The following is an 11,747-nucleotide window of genomic DNA, read 5'->3' on the forward strand; positions in this document are numbered from 1 at the left end:
CTCACGGTTATGCTACCCACGATGAAAGGCAAACAATTATTATGCAATCTGATTAAGAAAACTAGTCGAATGACGCCTTATTGGCATGCGTGTAATTTTTGTATGAGGCAAGAACAAGTTTTTCCAAAATAAGGCTGGATGTCCAAGTGTAGTTTAGAGCGGTATGCAGAATAGCCGTAGAGCCATAAGATGCCCGCGAGTCTCGTTGCTTCTTGCAGTTTACTTTACTTACTGCACGACTTGCTGGACGATGGAACTCTTCACTTGTTTACGTATATATACAGTACCTTTCACTAGCGGAAATGGACTAACCGTGCTAGAGCTGGCCCAGGTCATCAACTCATTCTCGCACTGATTCTAGCAGCCGTATAATAAACATATAATAACTGATCAGTTACATTGCTTGTATTCACCGATTTCAACGCCCCTTTCGAGAGCAGTCCAAAACAGCGTTCATTCCTGGTTAAAATAAGTTGCATTCGCTACTTTTAGGGTACAAAATGAATTTTGTCGGCGTAATGTTTCTCATTAAGAACAAAACATTTTCACCGAATGTTTTGACCTCTGATGATTCAATCGTCTTGAGTCAATTGTGATAAACAGACTCTTAACTGGTGATCATTAAAAAAACCTCAGGCTTGACCAGATGCCAAATTCTCGATGTGCGAAGTCGAACACTCTCAAATTCACCGAATGGAAAGTGTGCTAGCAGAGGGCAATTGAATGTTGTATTAATGATCGTGAAACTATGAAGTCAGAGGTTCCAATTGCTGTAAATATAGCTATTAAAATCAAGAGGCTGGACCGAAATACCGTCGTCGAAGATCCAGACAAGTATGTTTTTTTCCTTAGATTCGATCGCATCAAAGCTATAGTCTGACCACCTGCATAACCAAGAAATTCTAAACGAATTGGTATTATGACATAACATATATAATATATATATATAGATAGCATTCTAGTGTTGAGCAACGATGTTATGCCACGCTAGTATAATTCATACGAAATTTTATGAGCATTCATTTCCATGTGTAATCTATGATATGTATCTTTATAATATAGCGATGGCCAATTGAGTAAATCGTGGAATATATATTTTTTGGCTTGAATTCCGAAATGGTTTCGTCCTGAAGAAAGAACTGAAGAAAGAACGTTGATTCATTTTAATTCTACTTCAGTAGCGTATTCGTCATACATTTAATCCTACCGGAAATCTTCTTCAGAGATTTACAAGCGAGGAGATAATTATGCTCGGTAGAGCCTTTTCTCGTACCCCATAATTTACGGTTGCATTATAATCCGGAGCATAGTTTAATGTTACTGACCGAAGTCTGAAAGACAGACGTTCCCAGCAGCGTCAGCTTTTACTGCCTCCAATTTTCGTGCCTGTTTATATGCTTAATGCGCTTATACGTGAAGGAATGCGCAACGAGGCCGATCAAACAGCATCTGAAATAAAATATCTGAATAACGAACGCCGGATTTCAATTCTTAATAATCAATTTGGAAAGTTGAATCGAAAACTGGGAATTCATCGCACATTCGCCACATCGATACGTATAGTGTTATGGCTGTCACGATCAGTCGATCATTCGGTGAATTTACGAGCTCGTTAGAACCGATGGACTATCCTTTGATCTAGAGCAATTAGAGCCGATAGCCGATACCTAATCCTGACGAACAGCTTCATCTGGCGTACTGAGGTAAAAATTCTCACGGATCAGTAATCGATTTATCTACGAGTGAATCAACTGAGATCAAGAAACGTTCTATTCAAATGCTTTGACGAAGAAGTTTTGAACCGCATTCTCCGCGGGAGAGGATGAAAATTATAAACGTAGGTTACCATTCAGACATCAACCGGTCTATTTGTAAAAAATATCTTCCAGTAAAAGTTCCTTACAAGGTCGTTTCAACCTCTGAGACTAGTACTGGACTACTTTCGTAATTCGAATAGTGTGAGTTTTGACAAACTGGTTAGACGTCGTCTTGAAAAACTTATTCAAGATCACGAACGGACGAGGAATTAATTTTTATACTGACAAAGAGCTTCATCCTGACGATTATGTTCAGTCCAAATTATATTTAACCGACATCCTTTTGTCGCGGAAGATATGAAGATTTAGGTATCTTTTCTACACTGCGATTAGTAATTTATTGTGCAAACATTTTCTAGGCGAAAGTCCAGCGAGATTAAAAGTGCAACTGAACAAAGTGAGTAATTTCTATGCATCGGCTTGAAATTTTTGAGTTTCACTGCATTAATTTGAAAGGAGAGAGTAAACGTTTCTCACGTCTGTTTAAACTTTGTGCAACTTGCACTTGCAATGGAATCTGTAAGTGACTCTGCAGTTTCGCCACGAAAAACTTTACTTCTCAGATAAATTATTTTGTTGTATCCTGTTAAAATTTATACCGCAAATGTTGGATTTTGCAATTTCGAGGGAAACGGACATCAGTCCAATAATCAAGCAGCCGGCATGGGACTGGCAGTAATACTTACGTTAATGGCTCGATACGATTACGTAAAAATTTGTTACGACAACGGGAGCAGATGCCGCATCTATCCATTTAATTTGTTGCACAATCCGAAGTCTTCATCGTTGATGACTTTAAAACCACTATGGCCCGCAGGCAAAGACATCGAGTCGCACCGACTAACGGGTTACCGACTCGATCAGGCGAATGCTGGGACTCGGAATACACACGAATGTGATCGCGACACTCTTTCGTATCGGGGGGAGGGTCTCAAGATGTCCTCGTCCTGAATCTCTTAATTGCAAGCCGACGTACAGATCAAGTTAAACGCCGTCGAGTGCGAAACAGGAAAACTACGTGAAGAACTCTACGTATATTTACTACGTAATAAAATGTTTCAAAACGAAAACAGAAATACAAGATAAGAAAAACAAAATTCTCAGACTCGTATTCAACTTTTATTACACGAAGAGATGGAAAGATATTTATTACAGAGGTAATGGACGCGATGATTTTACGAACATTCGTGCGGCAGGTGTTTATTGTTAGATTAATTAGCATTATTTTGAAGAATGGTCCCGGTCCAATTCAATGTACGAATCATTCAAAATTTGATTACAATTTTTGAAATCAAGATCCGTAGAACAGTTCTTGAACAAGTGTCGTGAATTTTTTTCTGATGCGAACCACATTTGAAAAAAAGGAAACAGTACGAGATGTGTTCGAGGACAATTTTATAATCCATGCAGGTTTCATTATTTCAAGAAATAAGGGGCAAGCTCGTTTGGTACTTCGCGTATTCCCATCGTTCTGCACCAATGAGATGAGATCCATGTGGTTACGATTCAAGACTCAGGTGAAAAGATCGGTCCGAGAGTTCACGATAAACGCGAAAGTGCGCCGTAAGTTATTTTAATGCCTTTTTTCACTAGAGAGCAACAAATTGTTGGCGAATGTCGAATGGATAATCATTGCGACGAAATTACAGACTTTCTTTTCTCTCGATTCGAGTATTGCGCAACGCCGCTGCGTTAATGTCGGTTAATCACAAGGACGAGTAGTATGCGACGTGCAAGTCGGCACATACTGACGAAATACAAAGACTCAACCTTGGTCATGAGATCAGATAATTAAAAACCTTATAGACCAAGAAGACACTGGTGTAACGATGTGCTAATTTCGTCAGTCTTACACCGGCGCCACAAACTGCTCTACCCTGATGGACAGCTGTTCCATAAAGTGAGTATTCAAAGGCACAAAACACCCGTTCAAGGGAAGCCATAAACATTTCTGCTGTGTGTATTCATAACAACCCTTATGTGGTGACTCACTTCTGGTTTAAATAATACTTGAAGAATTTCGTCAGGGTAAATAGGATGTATGCTGAAGTAAGCATCTACAAACGGTTGGCCTGCAAATCCTACACTGACTTAAGACTGTGTCGACTCCATTGGCTTTGGAGCTCGAGCCCAAGCCGAAAACATTCCGTACATAAATACGAAATTCAAGGTCATGTAAAGATGAAATAAAGCTTAAGCAAGAATTTTAAGTGGATGTTAAGAAACGTTATCACCTCTGTTTATTTGCAAATCTAATCTTCATGGTCCTTTAGTTTCTCAGGGGTCAGTGACTCACTCTATTCAGTCACAGAGTTTGTTTGCTCATATGTCGAACGCAGGCATTCCTGCCACTCTAAAAGTGTAATTTTAATGAAAGGTCGAAGTTCTTAGGTTACACGCAATACTGTAATCGTGTCGATGCGGTATCTCGGGTATTTACCCTTGAGCCAGAGCTTTTAATCTCTAGGTCGAGGCCTACATGTAAGAAGTCCGGGTCGAGGACGAAATTTTGACCATACATTGTACACCACGCGATCGACGCAGCGCGTAAAAGTGGGAGAAGACTGAAGTCTGAAGTTGTCTTCATCATCTGCGCCTCCGATATGAGAAGCGTTGATGATCGCGTTACGTAACGAATAGAAAAAGAGTTAATGATTATGGATACGAGACAATTGGCAGAATGGCAAAGTCGCGTCAGAATGTTGACCTCGGTAAATTGAACCACTTTAAAACGCTCAACGATTATCACAGACGACTCATAGTCATATCTATGCTGAAATGTAGAGCGTATTTTCCTTGTTGGGTGATCTCAATGAACTTGACCGACCCCAGTTTGCGATTACCCATCGAAAATACGCCGTATTCCATGCATATGAAGTAACAGACAAAGGAACAGCTTACAAGACATTCATTTTTCAGATCCCGACACCCCAAGTGTTTCTCATTCGAAGTCCTACTTATACGTAATTTGACTACCTGAAAAAATTAACGCGAGACTTCGAGGTCACTTCGAAGAAGAAGAAGAAGAAGAAGAAGAAGAAGAGAAGTTTCGAGAAGGCCTCGCGCCACTTATTTTCTTTTCTTCGCCTCTTCTCCTCGGTCCACTTCCACAACTCTGCACTACAGCCACCTTCTATGGTGCGATCCTTCACCGTCCGCGTCGTCATGCAGCGCCAGGCTGCCAAGATCTTCCAGTTTCCAGAGACTTTCGCTCCTCGAGCTTCATCCGCACCAAGAGTGAGGATCGACGTCGACTCGGGATCGCTGAAGTCCTGCAGCATACCTACTTCCGACTTGTGCTCCGACCGACGGTGGGTGATCGGCGGCCGAGAATCGGTAATAATTGACGATGACTGAAGGGAGGGCAAGAGTGCAGCCGCGGATTACGAAGCGAGATTCGACCGCGCGGTCAAGCGAAAGTATGCCCCAGGCTTCTCCGGACTTCTCTGGATCCCTGATCTATGTCCAATGCATGCATGAACATTCACGCAAGCTCGTCATTGTGTGCTCACTTGGAGTCCATTCGTGCATGCACACACGCAGGCAACTCTGCCAGAATGTACAGCGACGGTCAGCGTTTTATTCACACCGGGAAGACCTCGTCTGTTACAACTATAAGCCGATCTCTATATAATTTTCTAAAATTTTGTGCGAATTCAACTCGCACGTCGTCTTTCTTCGTGGTACAAGAAAGACGCTGTCGATTGTGTCGCAGGAGTTTAACATGCGCAGCTACAAGCTCGGACATAATACTCGTGCAATTGCTTCAGCGGCTTGAATGCATTTGCGTAGCTTACCGCATGGCATAGGGGGACATGGACGTAAATCATTCCCTACAATTGTGGTTATTGTTGAGGCAGTCGACGCTAATTTAATACCTGTCATTCTTAAACTCGTCGGCCGTGTTCCTAGCATTTAATTTCTTTCGCCGTTTGACGTCCTGCGACGACTAACAAACATTTCTTTCCTCGTCTACTTTGTTTATTTTCAGCTCTTCAAGTGTTAAGTTGTTACATGCCCTTGAATATCGATTTTAGAAAGTACCGAATCTTCAACTTTTGCTGGATGATGGTTGCAATCTTTTCTTCCGTCTTTATTCTACTGTTTTTCCAGTCTAAGTATGTAATTTGAACAACGCAATATTATCGACTGCAGTACCCTTAGGGGGGGGGGGTTACAAATAACGAATTTTTAACGCCCATATCATACCGTCAGAATAACAATTTACACTTCGAATCTTTTTTGTTAACAAGACTCGTGCTGCTAGGAAAATTATTCTACAAGATCTAGAATCATCAAATACGATTCATAAACGCGGAGCACATTTCTCGAGCCGTGAACACCCGATGCTGTACGCGCATGTGAAAGTTTTATATCTTGACTCATCTGGTCAGTCGGTCAATCGAGAGCACTCGGTGACCTGCACTGCCGAGTCCGTTTGTTCGGCAGCAATATGGTTGGTGAAAATGTAAAAACCGCAAGAGCCTCGCGACGACGAATCTTATCTTTTTCGAAACATACCACAGTGAAGACAAAATTCTTCGACTTCGTGGCAGATGTTGATGCGACCACTGTATTAAAGCCTTGCGAAGATCACGACGTTGCATTGGCCGAAAGCATTCCCGAGCATTACCGTTGCGTCCAGTGCTGTGAGAAGCATATCGTCGTCATTACCATCATCGCACAACGAAGGCAACCTGCAGAGCTATCCATTTACCACACCATGCAATTGTCCGTCTGAAGTATAGATACCCGGTTTCTTCTAGGCATATGGTGATTACTGTAGGTATAAGGTAAACACGCGGAAGCGACGCATCGAGGATGCTACAATGACGGTTCGAGTATTTCTCTTCCTGATGGCAACTCTTCATCGGCGTTACAGTATGAGCATGCAGTCCACGTTTCTTGTCCAGGAAAGATGCGCGGTACATAAGGTGTAGGGGCACGCTGGACTAGACTAGATGATTGGATACAGTGCTGCCTCATCTCACGTAACTCACTTTCGATCAGGAAGTAAAAAGTGAGAGAACGCTATGCGTTATAGCTTCGTAAAGTTGATGCCCCGTTAAATGAAATCAAAATTGTCTTCGGTGGAATAAAACCTTGAGTGCATGTTGCGCATAAACACGATATACTCCAGCCTCTTTCCTAACAACGACGACGGTGCAATTGACACGGTAATTCGTCCGAATTTTCCAGGTATACGGGTTCACTGCAACCATTGCACTTCGTCGCTGTTAGTCCGTTCTAAAAGTGCGTTCTTTATTAGAGTGGCCAGTAACGTGGCATTACGTAAGGATACTTCTTCGCCAACAACTCTCGTCCACTCGCCATTACTAGGTGTAGGGTACTGCATTATAACCGCATTCATTTATATCTCTGAGATCTCCGACGAGTGTATGCATCTCTTACAAGTCCGACAGAGAGAGAGAGAGAGAGAGAAAGAGGAATTGATTTTTTTCCTTTTATCCTGCTATTGGCGAATAAAAAGAGGATTAGGAGTAATCTCTCGAGTCTAAATATGCATCAGAGCCAATCTCTTTAACGATCGACTCTCCTGATATTAACGATATTTATCATCGAAAGCCTAGTTTCGAGTGCCGGTTCATGCATCATATCAATATGCAACATATAACTTTCTCACCAAAAATGTATAAGTTCGTCGAGACTTTGAAGATGGTACACGGTATGGTTCTGCGTAATCAGGTGCCTACTTACAGGCCGATTCGCCATGGACACTGTTATACTGTTCCCGTTGAAAGGTGAGAAGGAGCAGACCATGCGACCCAATTTCTTACCAGTTATGACTTCAGGCCGCAGACGATCGGAGATCATGTGGCCGTTTCGGACCTCCGCTAGTTGCCTGCATAGTGATCAGACTGACCACCGGTTAGCGACAACGACGAAGAGGTCCTTCATGAATTTCGCTTTTTCTTGACCCACATAAGCTGATGTTACTCGTTAATGGAGCTGTTATGTGGTTGTTCCGATTTCACCATCCGGGAAAACGAACAATCTGTGGCATCGATAATATAATCGGCAGCGTTACGGTGATCGTATGGTTGCATCCCTGCAGTTTAGAAAATTAAGAATCAATGATGCCATGATCAAGGACTTTATGGTATAGTCATGTACGAAGAAAACACCAGGGGAAGAGAAACGAACGATGCAACAGCTCGTGTGTAGTTCTGGAATCGTTTCTTTGCAGGAATCAAGCAATATACTTGGTGAAAGTTACGCGTTCAGGTGATGCTACAATAGGATACAACCAGCGATTGTAAAGACACTGCAGCCTGCTACGGATCAACGTTTTCTGTACAACGTGTATAACCTTCACGAAATGAAAAACAAGACGATGATTATAAAAATTGACCGGATCTTCGTACGTAGTTATACGGTCAGCTCTTCGAAATAAATGTGGAGGAGCAAAAAGTCAAGAGCTTCGTCTTGGCCCACTTTGCTAAGCCACTTGCTACCATGTTCGGCGCCGAGGTTGAACTTAGATCATCGCGATATGAAACCTAGTAATGAAATAAAGAAAATAAAACGGAGTACATTAAATGTCACGTCGTTTAACGTTATTCGAATACGACGGTGGGCGGTGGTGAACGAATATTAGGCGATTGCACGCGTGAGGTGGGCATAAAGAAATCGCTCTAGAATTTCGTTTTTATAGACAATTAAGAATTCGTGACAATTCATTTATGGTTATAGTTAGCAATTAATTCTGCGCGTTGCGTGCGGTGTTATAATCTTGATTATACGCGTCGTGGATTGCATGTAACTCAGTCGCAAGTTGCGCCTCGGCTTCTCAGCGTGCAAACAGATCCAGGCTTCGTCATTAGCAGTAAAACGACGCGACGGTCTAATAACGTGTTTTTTTTTCTTTTCTTTTTTAAGTAAACATCGCGTTTAAGATATACGCTCACAAAAAGTTTCTCTCATCAGCGAAATTTTATATCGTTATAACGCAAACTTTGGTGAAATATTTATAAGACAAGCTTTGAACTTATCAACGTGCGGATTCCTTCTTGCGTTGAAAAGAGAAATTATAAGGAATTTAAGAAATTAAAAATAAACGATTCTTCAATTACCGTACAGTTGAGTGAAAAAAAAAAAAAAAAGAAAACGGAAAAAATTGTTATTTCTTACCGGCAAATGTGCGATGGTATGTCTATACTCATTGTAAAATCATAATCCCATTATGGAAGTAATTTTGTCACTGATTTTTTAAAGTCTTGTTTTTGCGCGTGCGTATCTGTTTGCATACACAGATATCTACGTATCTATGAATATGAATAAGTTCCGACACTTAATACCAAAATATGCTACACGCAAGTCGTGCATGTGTACGTGAAAAGTCAGGTCGTTGTGTACCGAGTATCGTTGGTTATATTTGCAAACGGTTATGCTACTGCCTCGACTGAGTAAATATTTTGCCTTCCGAACACAGTTAAGTCATAAATGTCGTTTTGTTAACGTTCCGTTTCATAGAGTAAAAAATATATAAAGTGTGACGGAGATTGAATCAAACTGACGAAAATTAGTGAATAATTCAAATCAGATGATGTAACTTGAAATCAAAATCACGTACGTGGAAATCGGAGGTCAAATAAATTTTTGTGATTATTCAGTCACGCTTTCGTGAATTCATTCATTTTTGTTTACGCGATGGTTGTTCCTACCTCAATCGCTACACCTATCCTGAGTTTTTAATTAGTATGATAATTTGATAGCAAGAAAGCGAAAGAGTTCCCGCTTGTATCAACTACAAGACTGCCAGACACGAATGGCACAATGGGGAAACGAGTTCTGCTCTACCCTGCTACTTCCGGTGACGACACCGCGATGCACGGTTAGTTCGACGTATTCCCCTGGTAAAAGAAGCCTGAAACAATTTGGAATCGAAGCCACGGAATCTCGGGAGTAATTAGGCCAATTAAACCTTTCTATTCCCACGTAAAATGCTTTTCAAATTTTCCCACGGATTCCCGTAATTACAATGCTCGTTTTACTGTTGCTCGCCAAATTTCCGAACTGAAACGATAAATATAGTCATACCGAAGTTTTTCTCTGCGGAAAATTTCTGCAACCAAGGAATCCGTGAAACAAATTATTCCAAAGACTGTAGATGGAAATAAGTTGAATCATAGGATTCGTTGCACAGTCGGCGGCTTGTGACTTGTAGACGGATTATTTTCTATCTCTGGTTTTAAGCATTTTTTTTTTTCTTTTTTCGTTTCCGTTTCTTTTTGTTTATGCATTTCTCTCGAAAAGGAGATTTCGCCCGGGCGTAAAGAGACATGGCCATAGAGCAACCACCAGTTGTACGAAACCAGGTCAAATTCCAGTGAATAACTATGAGTTTGATTTCCCTAAGCGCACTATATAGCTCATGACGACTCCCGTCTCACCTTTGACATTAACCTCGTCCTTTCTACCAAAATCAAAGCGTCGACCCCTCTCGTTGTGGATCACTGGCTCGGTCCGTTTCTCCGCTCGAAAATGAGTCGGGGGCAATTGATCTCAGGAGTGCACCTTGCTCAATATCGTATTCTTCCGGTCTTGCGAGCAGTAATTAATCAGACCGGTCATAATGGATTCCATCCCACGACTCGCATCCTACGTACCCACCATGTACCGTTCTTTTCTATGACGAAACCCAGTGTTTGAAAATGAAATATTCGTTTGGTAAACACGCGTGCAATGGAGGATCAAAAAAATTCCACAAGAGATTAGGGAGCGTGTTAAGGAAATTCTGAAATTGATGTCAGCTTTACCGTTCAGCGCATCTTGCAGCGCAGCCTCTAAATTAAGCCTGCGAGCTAAATTCACCTCGCGCGTTCTATTTGCATGAAATTAACAAGTGAAGAAAATTGATGTTAAAAAGGTTAATTAAATCCGGAATCTTCAAGAGTTACAAGGGTATGGAATTCGCTGTGACTAATAAAGGCAGTATCACATCGCTATAATAACTGGGATAAAAACTAAAAATTCTCTTTATTCCGGATGATTATTTATCATTCGCCTTGCGTGTTATAGAATCTAATAAAATTTGGAGAGGCGGCAAACGCACAACGGCATCGCGGCCTCAACAAATATTGCCCAATGCATTTTTTTTTTTTTTTATAGATTCATGCCACGGCAGCAACAATTCAACGTTACAGTCTTCCTACCATTCGGCAGATATTAAACTCTCGTCTGCAATTCGAGACGCGAACACTGCGTGTCACGTGGCGTAAGTCGAAATCGGCTTGTTTCGTCACTCGTTTAAATTAATTCAAGTGTAACGCGTAACCTTTGATCCTCCTAGTGGCACAGATTCGCAGGTCTTTCCTAAGCGGAGTCCTGCCGATACTGCTACCGGATCTAGACTGGTAAAAACGAAAATGAAAAACTGAAAAAATTAACGTTTTTTTGTTTTGTTTACTAAAAAAAAAAAAAGATCCGATTAGTTGGACGGAAAGTCATGATCTAAGCCTCGAGGGTCCACCTCACCGCAAGACGGCAGTATTTCAAACGGATGATTGACGGTGCAGATCGAGTCGACGGGAAACGCGATCAGCTCGTTGATGACGCAACGCGCATAGAAAAACGCAGCTAGAAGTAGGTACAGCCGTCGGTGAGCACCTGCAGGAGAAGCTGTTCTCCGTGGAGGTCTAGGACGCAGCCTCGGCCCGATCGCAGGACCCGATTCGAGTCGATTAGGCGACGAAGCGACGCCGAGTGATTTGCGCAACGTATGTAGGTATAGAAAGAAGAGAGACGATAATTAAAGAAAAAATTTGTTTGTCAGTGAGGAAGTCCGCGGCGATGGTAGATATACGCCGCGGCATCGGCGGGCAGCCGGTGGGCCCTGAGGCCCCGCGAGACCGAAGGGAAGTCAGGTGAGCGCGGAGGAGGGCCGATCACCTCCTTGTAGAAATACTC

Source organism: Diprion similis, chromosome 12, assembly GCF_021155765.1.
Source record: "Diprion similis isolate iyDipSimi1 chromosome 12, iyDipSimi1.1, whole genome shotgun sequence".
Classification (NCBI taxonomy): domain Eukaryota; kingdom Metazoa; phylum Arthropoda; class Insecta; order Hymenoptera; family Diprionidae; genus Diprion; species Diprion similis.